A 14,996-nucleotide genomic window follows, 5' to 3' on the forward strand; every position below is an offset into this window, starting at 1 on the left:
ACCCCATCTCTACCAAAAATACAAAAAAAAAAAAAAAAAAAAAAAAATAGCCAGGTGTGTGGTGGCATACGCCTGTAGTTCCAGCTACTTGGGAGGCTGAGGTGGGAAGGTTGCTTGAGCCTGGAAGGCAGAGGTTGCAGTAAACTGAGATTGCACCACTGCATTCCAGCCTGGGCAACAGGGTGAGACCCTGTCTCAGAAAATGTCTAGCAATAGGCTACAGAGTTTTTCAGTCTTGTGACTACTGGCATTTGGGGCCAGTTAATTCTTTGTTATAAGGGGCTCTCCTGTACATTTTAGGATGTTGGATCTCCTTGGCTTCTGCCCTCTAGATGCCAGTAACAACCCAGTTATGACAATCAGAAATGTTGTTCCCAGAGGGACAAAATCAACCCCTTGGCCTAGTATTACAGGGCTAACGTGTGGTATGCTAATATAATGAAATACTATGCAGCCATTAATATTATATTTTAGAAGCATATTTAAAGATAGGTCAGGTGTGGTAGCTCACACCTGTAATCTCAGCACTTTGTTAGGCTGAGGTAGGCAGATAGCTTGAGGCCAGGAGTTTGAGACCCCCAGGACAACATAGCGAAACCCTGCCTCTAAAAAAATAAAATAAAAGTAAAAATATAGCCAGGTGTGATGGCACACTTCTCTAGTCTCGGCTACTTGGGAGGCTGAGGTGGGAGGATTGCTTAAGCTGAGGAGTTTGAGGCTACTGTGAGCCATGACCATACCACTGCCCTCCAGCTTGGGCAACAAAGTGAGACCCTGTTGCTAAAGAAAATTTTAAAGTATTTATTTGTTTTGAGACAGGGTCTCGCTCTCTCACCCAGGCTGGAATGCAGTGGCACACTCACAGCTCACTCTAGCCTCAACTTCCCAGGCTTAAGTGATCCTTCCACCTCACTATCCCTAATAGCTGTCACTACAGATGCCCGCCACCATGCCTGGCTAATTTTTGTATTTTTTGTAAGGTTGGGGTTTCACCATGTTGCCCAAGCTGGTCTCGAACGCCTGGGTTTAGGCTATCCTTTCACCTAAGCCTCCCAAAGTATTGGGATTACCAGCGTGAGCCACTCAGCCCAACCAAAAATTATTTAAAGACAAAGGAAACTTCTTAAATTAGTGAGCTCTATTTTGCCATTTTTCATATTTTAACATCTCTGACATCTGGGTCCATTTAACAGTGGAAGGATAGTGGTCCTACAGGCTTGTCAACCAGTGCCATCTATTTCCTGTGCTTACTATAAGACATCAAAAACACCAGATTGGAAAAAAATCCTAACTATAATGGTGAGAGAAGTGATGAATAAGATGTGTTGTACAACATTCCCAAAGACAGCTTAGGTACCTAGCACCACAGCTTTAGTTCTTTTATGGATTCTGCATGGAAATGCTTGTTGCCAGTGCTTTCAGTGCTGCAAAGGATAAATTCTGTGGAAAAACCCAGACAACTTCTGAGTTGGAGGTAATTCAGAAGAGTTACATTTCAAAAGGGATGAAATTTTAGAAATACCTTTACCAATGTAATTTGCTTATATTTTCGTTTTTATGTATGCACAAGGGCGATATGATAAAAATGTGTCTAATGAAGTCTAACAGAGTTTTTTAAGTACAAAATCAAATTCTAAGTGATTTTTCTTTTCTTGTGTGTACATTTTTCTGCATTTCCAGACTACGTATTTTTGAAAAAGTATCATTAGTCTTTTGTAACTTAAAATGAGTTCTCTGTTGTTTATCATATAAAGTGAATGCTTTTTTCCAATTTTCTGAAGTCCATTTATTTTAATAACACCATTTAGTGTTTTTGCTTTCTTCGTCAAATGATCCGTTTGTTTTAGTCAACCCTACCTGCTGCCCATTCATGCAAAATATTTTTCCCAATCGTCATTCCTTTTCAGTATGATTTATTAAAAGGAGCAATGAACTGAATTTCTGGAAACCTGGGCTCCAGTTCTACCCCAGCCTTCTGTGTTGCTTCCCTAGTAGTTCACTGTGCCTACCCTCCATCAGAGCATCTGCACTATTCTTAAATCCCTAATTCCCACCTCTTCCCAGTTCTCTCCTTGGTAAATAATCTCACCTCCTACATCACTGAGGAAATAGAAGCCATGAGAAAAGAACTTCCTCTTCTGCCTTGAAATCTGCAAACCTATTTGCATCCACAAATTCTCCCCAACAGTCACTATTCTGTCCCTTCTATTTAAGGTAGTCGTGGGTTTTTGACTCCATCCCATTTTACCATCTCATTCTGTCATTCTGTGGAACCACTTAGTACAAAATTTAGTTCATGTGTGAAATACTTTACAAAACTTAAATATCTTTAAAATTGAAACTTATCCAGTTTCATTATTCATTCATTTAAAATTAAAATTCAAGAAATACTATCATCAATATAATTTAGTAGAAACAAGTTATATCTTTTGTAGATGTTTACCTTATTGAAATTCACTTATCAGTTGCTGGACAATTGTTTACATAAAATGACTTATTAACAAAGAATCAAAGTTAAAATTCCCAGGCAGATCTCAAAATTATCAAGTAGTTTAAATTTTTTCTTTTTCGTTTTGTAATATTTGTGTGGGTTTTTTTTAACTTTTAAATATTTAACTGCCTCGATTAAAGTTTCAATTTCAAAAATTTTGCTGTCAATTTCTTTTCTAATAATAATTGTTGTTGCTCCATTGTTACTAAAACTAATTTATAGGGGAATGGGATGTTAAAAAATTACCTACTCTGAGTGTCAAATACACTTCACTAGCAGGGCTCAGTGCTCTTCATTTTTTAATAAGCTCTCAGGGGAATGCTAATAAAACGAATGGCTTTGAGAAACAAGACTAAATTTTTAAAAATTTTCACAATCCTTCTATATCTATCAATAGATGTCACCCTTCCCTTGAAATAAGCTCTTCAGAAAAATCGTAATCTACACACAAAGCTTTCCAGGTGTTTGTATGTTTATTATGGATTAATTTGAACTCATATCATTCTCAGATGTGCCTTTATTTTTAAAATACGTGTATATAGTTTATACACATAAATCATAAGTTGTCTGCATTTACAAGTTGGAAAACCTGGGACCTCATTTGGATTTGGACAATCAATTAACATCTATAAATTCAAGTTCCTCATTTTGAAATTGTGTTGGCAATATCTATTTTAGCTACCTTACATTGCTTTACGGGTTAGAATGAAAAACTGCATGCAAAACATACTGTAGCTCTGACATTTGTATGGTCCCTACAAAAATTATACAATGGCCACTCAATACTTTTTTTTTTTTTTTCTACTGCAATAGTTCTGGAAGCGGACTAAAAAGAGATACTTTTGTGAAATGCTTGTTTTTTCCCTAGCATATTTAAGGCTCACAAGAGCAATTTTATACTCCTGTTTTAAGAAGATTATTTAAAAATATATATGTCCAATACCACCAAGAAATGAGCTGAAAAGGACAGATTTTCTGAAAGGAGGTTCAGCTAGCCCTTATTAAGAAGTTATGGTATGTTTTCCACACAGTGGGTAGTATAGATTCAAAAGAAGTAAAAATGTTAAAGTCTCCATTGAGTGACTTTTAAAAAAATATCTTTTTCCTGTTTCATATAACGGCTTCAGAAGTATTGTTTTTACTTGAAAATATTTGTTGTATTTCTGTATAACAGCAATAAACAATTAAAATGCTATTGAGAGGTCAAACGAGATGGCTCATGCCTGTAATCCTAGCAAAGGCAGGTGAATCACTTGAGGTCAGGAGTTTGAGACCAGCCTGGCCAACATGGTGAAACCCCGTCTCTACCAAAAATACAAAAATTAGCTGGGCGTGGTGGTAGGCTTCTGTAATCCCAGGTACTCGGGAGGGGCATGAGAATCACTTTAATTCAGGAGTTAGAGGTTGCAGTGAGCCGAGATTGCACCATTGCACTTCAGTCTGGGCAACAGAGCCAGACTCCCTCTCAAAAAAAAAAAAAAAAAGATCTGTGAAACATTCTTTTTTTCCAATTTCAAAACTTGCTACAGAGCCACAGTAATCAAGATGGTGTAGTAATGGCATTAATTAGACAGATGGAATAGAATTGAAAGTCCAGAAATGAACTGAGTTTAAGGTCAATTGATTTTTCTCCTGAATCAAGGATCAGCAGAAAATCATAATAAAATAGGCCAGGCACTGAAGCACACGCCTGTAATCCTAGCCCTCTGGGAGGCTGAGGCAGGAGAATGGCTTGAGGCTAGGAGTTCAAGACCAGCCTGGGCAACATTGTGATACTGTCTCTACTAAAAAAAAAAAAAAAAAAAAAAAAATTAGCCAGGCATGGTGGCGTGAGCCTGCAACCCAACCACTTGGGAGTCCGGTAGGAGGATTACTTGAGCTCAGGAGGTAGATGCCACAATAAACCATGATCATGCCACTGCAAACCAGCCTGGCAAAACACTCTTCAAACAAAAAAAGATACTTAAAAGGAGAAAGAATAGCCTTCTCAGTAGTGTTGGGAAAGCTGAATATCCACATGCAAAAGAATAAAGTAGCACTCATACCATAACATAGACAAAATTAACTCAAACTGGATCAAATACTTTAAAACTGTAACGTTCTTAGAAGAGGAGTACATCTTTTAGGCTTTGGATTAGGTAATGGTGTCTTATAGATATGACACCAAAAGCACAGTTAACAAACACACACAATTAGATAAATTGGACTTCATCAAAACTAAAAACTTTTGTGGTTCAAAGGACATCATCAAGAAAGTGAAAAGAGGCTGGGCGCAGTGGCTCAAGCCTGTAATCCCAGCACTTTGGGAGGCCAAGGAAGGTGGATCACTTTGAGCTCAGGAGTTGGAGATCAGCCTGGGCATCACGGCAAAACCTTATCTCTACAAAAATACAAAAATTCACTAGCATGATGGCACATGCCTATGGTCCCAGCTACTCAGGAGGATGATACTAGAGAATCGCTTGAAGCCAGGAGGCGGAGGCTGCAGTCAGCCAAGATTAGGCCAGTGCACTCCACCCTGGGCAACAAGGTAAGACCCTGTCTCAAAAAAAGAAAAGAAAGAAAGAAAGTGAAAAGAAAAAACAGAATGTGAGAAAATATTTGCAAATCACATAAATAAGGAACAATATATAAACAGTTCTTCAACTCAACAATAAAAAGACAACCCAGCTTTAAAAATGGGCTGAAGATTTGAATTGACATTTGTACAAAGATATGCAAATAGCCAATAAGGACATGAAAAGATGTTCAACCTCATTAGTCACTAGGGAAATGCAATCAAAGCACAAGGTACCACTTCATATCCACTTGTTGTCTAGGGTAGTTAAAAAGACAGTAGCAAGTGATGACAAGGATATGGAGAAATTGGAACCCTTGTTATTGGGATTACAAAATGGTGTAGCCACTTTGGAAAACAGTTTGGCAGTTCCTTAAAAGATTAAAGAGTAACTACATGACCTAGTAATTTCACTTTTAGAGAAATGAAAACATGTCACAAAAAAAGTATACACAAATGTTCATATAGCATTACTCATAACAGCTAAAAAGTGAGAACAATCCAGGGATTCTTTAATGATGAATGGATGACCAAAATGTAGCATATCCAACAATGGAACATTATATGTGGTAGAAGAATTTCTGTTCCTCAAATAATAAGCATAGAATTCCTACATGACAATTCCACTCCTACGTGTACATACGGAAGATAACTGAAAATCTATGTCCACACAAAAATGTGGACACAAATGTTCAGAGAAGCATACTTAAGTAGCCAAAATGGAAGCAACCCAAATATCAGCTGATAAATGCGTAGACCAAATGTCGTTCATCCATACAATGGAACATAACCTGACAATAACAAGGAGCCAAGTACTGATACTGAAAAAACATGCTAAGTGAAAGAAGCCAGTCACAAAAGGCCACATATTGTATGTTTACCCTTATATGAAATGTCTGGAATAGGCATATTCATAGATAGAAAATAGATTAGCATTAGCCAGAGGTTGGAGGAAGGAAGAGAATAATGGGATATGACTGCCACTGGACATAAGATTTCTTTTGGAAATGATGAAAATGTTCTGAAATTAGTGGTGATAGTTTCATAACTTGATGAATATACTGAAAACCGAGTTGTACACTTTGAAATGATGACTTTTTGGTTTGTAAATTATATGTCAATAAAGCTGTTATTTAAAAATTTTTAATTATGTTTTTTAAAATGAGATAGGCATGAAATGAACCAAGAGAATAGCCACATAAGTCACCTGTGGCTAGCGCTGGTTCATTTATGCCTCACTAAGGTGGTACTCCAGAAGAAATCTAATGGGGCAATGAATGATAGCCAAGATGGGGTGGGGTGTGGGAGTGGTTACCCCTGGCTACAGACAGTAAAGGGGTAGACTGTCTATACAATTACAATTTAGCTACAATGAAAACAACTAGAATCAGTCTGCTTTTATTATCACCTTTCTGCCATCAAATCCTAAACAATGTCATTGAAAAAATATACTCCTGCCTCAAAAACCTGGTTGGTCCAAGCCAGGGTTTCTCATTTTGTTGTCATCTGGGGTGAAACGGTTGTTGTGAGAGGCTGTCCTGTGCATCTTAGGATGTTTAGCTGTATCCCTGGCCTCTACCCGCCTGATTTCAGTTGCACTCCCCACAATGGTAACAGCCAAAAGTGTCTCCAGACATGGCCAAATGTCCTGAGGGGCAAAACAGCCAAGAGTGAGAATCACTGATTTAAGTTCTAAATAAATTCTGTGATTGTCTGTTGAGTTTTAGTAACATGTAAGCCTCAAATTGGCACATTTTGATTGCTTATCTTTTTTTTTTTGAGACAGAGTTTCACTCTGTCGCCTGGGCTGGAGTGTAGCGGCACAGTCTCGACTCACTGCAACCTCCGCCTCCCAGGTTCAGGCGATTCTCCTGCCTCAGCCTCCTGAGTAGCTGGGATTATAAGTGCCCGCCACTATGCCCAGCTAATTTTTTTGTGTTTTTAGTAGAGACGGGGTTACACCATGTTGGCCAGCTAGTCTCGAACTCCTGACCTCGTGATTTGCCCGTGTTGGCCTCCCAAAGTGCTGGTATTACAGGAGTGAGCCACTGCTCCTGGCCTTTTATTGCTTATTTTTAAATTATACTTTGGGAACGTTAATTCAAAGAACTCTTGATTATACAATTGGTCCCCAACATACAAGGACTCGGCTTTATATGTGTGTTGGTGTTGAAAGTACATTCTTAATAGTGCTAAATTGTTTCAGTGTGTTTTGTGCACAGCTCATATCTCCACCTTTGGCACCATATAAATCCTAGCTTTAAATAGCAGGTTCAAAATACATGACTATAGCATCGTGATTGTAAAGGTGTCAAAACAAATTTAATAACTTCAACTCTGTTATTGTATAATATATACACATCATGTTCTAAGGCTTATGGGCAGAGTTCTCTTTCTAACCATTTCCACATCTCTCCACCAGCCTTTAATTTTTTTTCCAAAAAACACATTCATATAACAGAAAAGTATTAATTTGTTTGCTTTTTTCTACTGTATTATTTTATTTATATTTTTATTTGGGAAAGTTTAATGATACAGTTACATAAGTAAAGATCAATAAAATATTTTTCAGTGTCTTCATTTCTTTCTAGTCTATATTTCATTTCATGACTATTAAAAATAATTTTCTCCTTTAGAGGAAGAAGCCACTTAAAATGATCTGTACTAGGTGTCAAATGTGCTAGGCACACCACTGATTTAGGGAAAGAGATAAAGTACGTTACTATGAAAAGTAGAAGATAAAGTGCATTAAGATGAAAAAGAACAGAAATAGATGAGGGGCCGAGGAACTGAAGGTGAGAAAGCAGAAAATTGAAAGAGACCAGGAGGCAAAATTGGCAACTTCTGAAATGAGTAGATTATGGAATTGCATCTGTTCTATTTTTATTTATCATTTGTTTGGTCGGTGGGCTAGGACCTGTACATTATCATCTGTTCTTCCCATACATTTGAAAGATTAGTTGCCAATTAATTACCATTTTTAATTTTTCAACTACTCTGTAGCTTCAACTGTGCCTTGCTCTGATCCACATTGTCGCAGAGACCCAAAAGTGATTCTTTAGGTTCTACAAAGGAAGAAGGAGTGCTCAGAATCGGGAGCTAACAAAATTGGATAGATATGTGTGAGGTACTAGGCTAGGGGCTTTGTATACCTTATTCCATCTGTCACAACAAACTGCCATTTTACTTGAAGGTCAGCTTAATTAATGGGGTTTTCCTCTTCAAATTCTATTTAAAAATCTCAATAGGATGAATAACATTTATTGGCAGGTTTTTTTTTTTACCCTCAGTCCTAGGCTGATTTTTACTTGCTCAAAAACCAAACAATATAATGGCATACTACTTGTACAATATAAGTCACTTTTAAAAATATTATGCACTCTGGTAGTTCTTAATTGTGGAACGATATGTTTTTTTTTAAGGAATCTTTTAGACATAAGTACTTGAATCTCTAGTAGATGCCTCTTTTTGTGCTGCACATTCTATAGCATGCAATTAACGCTTGTTGAATGTGTAATGTATTTGTAGCTTACGTAGATAATGAAGTTGGCTCTAAGAAAAAATTGTCAAGAAATGGCTCTGTCAGTGAAGTCTCAGTGCAAACTTTTAATTTGAAGGATAGATAAATAATAAAAGGAGAGGCTGAGAGTGGTGGCTCATGCCAGTAATCCCAGCATTTTGGGAGGGCAAGGTGGGAGGACTGCCTGAGGCCAGGAGTTCAAGGACAGCTGGGGCAACAGAGCAAGACCCCGTCTCTGCAAAAACATTTAAAAAACCAAATTAGCTGAGCTTAGGGGTGCATGCCTGTAGTCCTAGCTACTTGGGAAGCTGAGACAGAAGGATCCCTTAACCCCAGGACTTCAAGGCAGAGTGAGCCATGATTGTGCCACTGCACTCCAGCCTGTGCGGCAAAGCAAGACCCGGTCTCTAAAATATATAATAAAAGGAGATAGAATCACTAAAATAAAGTCCTAATCTGAGACACAAGAGAGAAATAAGACTGACATGTTTTAAAGTATTCATAAAATGTTCTCTTATATCTACAGTCATGAAAGTTTTGGATTGCATTCTGTTTTTATAGTAGAAAGCTAAATACTAGAAGAAATTTCTAACCATAGCTTCAGTAAAATTAACCACATTAACCCAGTCACAAAATACATCATTACCCGAATATTAAATAATGTCCTGTGCCAAAACTTGCCGCTGGTGGGTAGTCAGTGTTAATACAATTCTTACATGGAAACTGCCTTTTTCACGATATGACAGCCGACTGGAGAATTAAAATACAGTGTATGAACTTGAACTTGAGCTTTAAATCATTGGTATGTCATTTTAACAACAAAGCAACCTAGCCAGATTTATTCTTAACTCAGTGTAAATATAGACAGGGTGTAGTGGCCTTTAGCCGGCTGGGAGTATCTCTGCAATTCAAAAGATGATGAATGAGATACTGTTTATGAGTAGATATATTAGCCTTGACATACAGTTTTTTTGACTAACTGATGATTGAGGCTATTTATTCAAGTTATGAAAACTGAAAAAGTGAAAGCAATAAAAGACTATGCTTCCCATTCTATTCCATTTACCTGTAAGGTCTTCAAATGACGGCCTAGCGTTGGATTTCCACCGAGGGTGCTGTGGGCTTTTGGCTTTCTGCCCTCTCCTTTTTCCTTCTCGTATTGGATTTGCATGGGTATTTAGCAACTTTGTCTGTCTTCCCTTAGACATGGCAATTAGTAGTAAGGAAGATTAATTACAGTCCCTCAAAGTCTGTACCTAAATATTGAGCATGCCTTTCAATCAGTTTCTTACTGACTCATTAGTTCATTCTCTCAACAAATATCTACCATTGACTAGGCACTCTGATAACATGCTTTTTCTATTCTCCCCGATTTTGCTCATAACTAATTATATTTGTATGCACACAGTACATCTCTTTCTCCTCATGACCCACCAACCCTTTCTTTTTTATTATTTTTAATTTTTTTCCACCAATCTTTTCTGCTTCTCCTAAACATGGCATAACTCTAGAAGAGACAGCGTGTCTTATTCATCTCTGTATACCAAATGCTGACATACAGCTTTTAAAAATGAATTGTATTGAATGTTCAGTAAAACAGCAGGAGGACACCCCCAGTGTCAAAGATAAACCTAGTTGTCCATTAGTAGGTGTGTGGATAAGTAAATTGTAGTATATTTGCACGATTTAATAGTACTTAGTAGAAAATACTTGCAAAGTATGCATCCAACAAAGGACTAATACCCAGAATCTATAAGGAACTTAAATCAACAATATAATAACCCCATTTAAAAATTGGGCAAAAGACATGAATAGACATTTCTCTAAAGAAGACATACTGGCTGGGTGCGGTGGCTCACGCCTGTAATCCCAGCACTTTAAGAGGCCAAGACGGGTGGATCGCATGAGGCCAGGAGTTCAAAACCAGCCTGGTCAACATGATGAAACCCAGGCTCTACTAAAAAATACAAAAGTCAGGCCGGGCGCGGTGGCTCAAGTCTGTAATCCCAGCACTGTGGGAGGCCGAGGCGGGTGGATCACGAGGTCAAGAGATCGAGACCATCCTGGTCAACATGGTGAAACCCCGTCTCTACTAAAAATACAAAAAATTAGCTGGGCATGGTGGCGCGTGCCTGTAATCCCAGCGACTCAGGAGGCTGGGGCAGGAGAATTGCCTGAACCCGGGAGGCGGAGGTTGCGGTGAGCCGAGATCGCGCCATTGCACTCCAGCCTGGGTAAAAAGAGCGAAACTCCGTCTCAAAAAAAAAAAAAAAAAAAAAAAATACAAAAGTCAGTTGGGTGTGGTGGTACACACCTGTAATCCCAGCTACTCAGGAGGCGGAGACACAAAAATCACTTGAACCTGGGAGACTGAGGTTGCAGTGAGCCGAGATCATGCTACTGCACTCCAGCCTGGGCGACAGAGTGAGACTGTCTCAAAAAAAAAAAAAAAAAAAAAAAAAAAGACATGGAATCAACCTAAGGGGCCAACAATAATTGATTTGATAAAGAAAATGTGGTACATATACTCTGTGGAATACTACACAGCCATAAAAAAGAACAAACATATGTCCTTTGCAGCAACATGGATGAGACTGGAGGCCATTATCCTAAGCATATTAACACAACAGAAAACCAAAAACTGCATGTTCTCACTTATAAGTGGGAGCTAAACAATGAGTACACAAGGACATAAAAATGGAAATCAACACTGGAGACTCCAAAAGAAAGGATGGAGGGAGAGGGGCAAGGGTTGGAAAACTATCTATTGGGTACTGTGTTCATTATGAGGTGATGGGATCGATAGAGGCACAGATCTTGGCATCATGCAGTATACCCATGCAACAAACCTGCATATGTACTCCCAGAATCTAGAATTTAAAAACAGAAATATACCTAGTAATCAAAAATGCATAAAATAAAGCTACATGTATCAATATGGATATCTCAAAAACAGAATTTAAGTAAAAAATTGAAACATTTGATAATATGCAATATTACAAAGGTGTGAGAAAATGGGTACATATCTCAGAGTGTAAATTTGTGATAACCTCAAGGGAGGGCAATTTGGCAAGTGATGACGATTAATATTATAATGAATAAAGTGTCCATTCTGACTTATTCTCTAGAGATGTCTACATGTATGGAAAATGATGGACAAGAATAGTTATTGCAAGATTGTTTACAGTAGTAAAAGATGCCTATTAACAGGACAGGTCAGATAAATTATGTTCTGCACATCCAATGAGTCTTTGACAAAACAATAAGGAATATCTTTATACACTCTATATAATTATCTCTAAATACTTCTAGAAGAATACAGATGAGATGGGAGGCATTGGTTGGTTCCGTGAGGTGACATTGGCTTCTCAGGCACATGTATAGAAAATAAACTTTCCACTGCTTACCCTCGAATAATTTGAGTTTGGAACCATATGACCATATGAACTATCTCTTCACAAAAATGAAAGGCAATTGAAAGCTGGCATGGTGGTTTGAGCCTATAATCCCAGCACTTTGGGAGGCTAAGGTAGCAGGATGGCTGAGGCCTGGAGTTCAAGACCATCCCGTGCACCATGGTGAGACACCCTCGCTACCCCCAGCCCAGGTTCTACAAAATAAAAGATGATGGGAATTTTTTTTTTTTTTTTTTTTGAGACAGAGTCTCTCTCTGTAGCCCAGGTTGGAGTGCAGTGGCACAATCTCGGCTCACTGCAGCCTCTGCCTCCTGGGTCCCAGTTCAAGTAATTCTCCCACCTCAGCCTCCCAAGTAACTGGGATTACAGGCATGAGCCACCATGCCCAGCTAATAGTAGAGATGGGGTTTCACCATGTTGGCCAATTTGTTCTTGAACTTCTGACCTTGTGATCCACCTGCCTCGGCCTCCAAAAGTGATGGGATTACAGGCGTGAGCCACTGCACCCGGCTGGGAATTTTTTAAAAAGATGATGAGCTGGTGGGAAGGCAGAGCACCTTGTCTCCCCTGAGAGGCAGCTCCTCTTCCACATGGACGGGAAGAGGAAGAAGACTCTTACGAGTTGGAGGTGGAGCTGGACAGTGGGTGAGGAACCTGTGTTTCTTCTTGTGACCTCTCACCCAGACCACACAGTGTCACACTGCCTGCTCTAGGTGGCCACTTAGGCCCTGCAGACTAAGACCCCAGCCTCCATGAGGCCAGACTATGAGGAGACGAGGGCTCCAGCCAGCTGAGGCTCCTGCCAGTGCCTCTCGCTAGCAGGGTGATCTTAAGTGAGTGCCTTAGACTCTCTTTGCCTCAAGTTTCTTCATCTCTAAAATGAAGATCATAATGCCTGCTTTATAAAAGTATTGTGAAGTAATATCTGTAAAGAGCGAAAACACCTGGCATGTAGTAAGTGCTCAATTACTAGTGCCTGTTAGTTCTAGAAGTGCTCCTTCTGGTGTATGCCTTTACTCAGCCTGGCACTTCTGAAAACTTCTCATCTTCCTGTCAAAAGACTACTGATTTTTTTTTAAGAGACGGGTCTCGCTATGTTGCCCAGGCTGGAGTGCAGTGGCTATTCACAGGCGCAATCCCACTACTGATCAGCACGGGAGTTTTGACCTGCTCCATTTCAACCTGGGCCGGTTCACCTGTCCTTAGGCAACCTGGTGGTCCCCCGCTCCCGGGAGGTCACCATATTGATGCCAAACTTAGTGTGGACACCCGATCGGCACAGCACACCACAGCCCAGAACTCCTGGGCGCGAGCGATCCTCCAGCCTCAGCCTGCCGTATAGCTGGGACTACAGGCACGTGCCACTGAGCCCAGCAAGACTACTGATTTTTAACCTTTTTTTTTTTTTCCTGGTCCACCCAACTGGATGTCGTTTATTTGTCCTCTGAACCGTCACAGAACTATGAACCTTTCCTATGGTCCTTCTAAGCTGCCTTTCTGAAGTTACCTGAGTTCCTGTCTTGTTCCCCAGTTCTCGACTGTCAGTGCCTGAGGAATCTTTATTCTTGGAGATGTCCTTCACAGCTAATAATCGATAATAGTAAGGAAACAGTTTCTAAAAACAATCATCTTTACTAGATGACAAACTTAATGTTATCCTTAAAATACTTATGAGAGATTATCCTTGTTAAAAATAAAAACCATTTAAAAGAATTCAATTATTTTCTTACCTATCCCAAATTATTCCTAAGAGGTAGTCACTTATACACACACAATTTGTAAAATCTTCCAGGTGTTTTTACAAGTACAGAAATATGTGTATGTGTGATGTCAGTAGATTTAGATTTTATCATATTTCTTTCTTTTTTTGAGACGGAGTTTCCCTCTTTCGCCCAGGCTGGAGTGCAGTGGCGCAATCTCAGCTCACCACAACCTCCCCATCCCAGGTTCAAGCAATTCTCCTGCCTCAGCCTCCTGAGTAGCTGGGATTACAGGTGCCTGCCACCACTCGCAGCTAATTTCTTTTGTATTTTTAGTAGAAACAAGTGTTCGTCATGTTGGCCAGGCTGGTCTCAAACTCCTGACCTCAGGTGACCCACTCACCTTGGCCTCCCAAAGTGTTGGGATTACAGGCGTGAGCCACCTTTCCCGACCTTACCATATTTCTTTTAATGTTTTTGTAGTGTTCTATCATGAAATATGGGTCTACTCATATGGATATAATACCATTTACAGGTATTGATTGACTTACGACCTATGCAACTTATGACCATTCGACTTTACGACCACAATAGCTAGCCACGACTGCTCCGCGTCTGGCAGCGCAAACGTTGCCCAGCTGGGCGTACGACAGTGCGGACCAGCTTCTGGCAGCACTACCATCTCCGCGTGCACCATTTCAACTGTTATCTCAGACTCGGTACAGCAATTTGTGTTTTGTGTCTTGGATATTTTTCATCAAACCCCTCCCAATAAACTTCTTATACATTTCGAAGCAATGGACCCAAACATCGAAGGATTTGCAAGGATTGAACGGATGGCGCACGATGTGTTTCGTCCGTATCGTGAAATTTATGAAGAAAAAAAGAAACATACAATTCAGACAAAGCTCACCATGTTTATGAAAAAACCAACTCCGGTAACCCCAACTGCTGCCTCAGATGATGACATCAACGATCCGCAGCCAAGCACTATCGGCCAATAAAATGTTTTGTACATGTCTATATATTTTGATATGTTTTGCAATTGGGAAAATGTTTCCTATGGTATTTTTTACACCTATATTTTGTATTTTTGTATGCACCTGTATTTTGTAATTTTGTATGTTTTGCAAATATTAAACCAGTTGTACTGGTAATGCAGTGTTTTACTTAAACCTGACGAATGTAAAAATAAGAAACAAAATGGTGTAGAGGTGATACAAATGGCATAAAATGAACAAAGAAAATTATGATATATAACTAATGAAAGAAAATTATGATAAAATATGACTTAAAGATTTTTATAACATCA

The sequence above is a fragment of the Sapajus apella genome, unplaced genomic scaffold, assembly GCF_009761245.1.
Source record: "Sapajus apella isolate SASKATOON/1434 unplaced genomic scaffold, GSC_monkey_1.0 scaffold35, whole genome shotgun sequence".
Classification (NCBI taxonomy): Eukaryota; Metazoa; Chordata; class Mammalia; order Primates; family Cebidae; genus Sapajus; species Sapajus apella.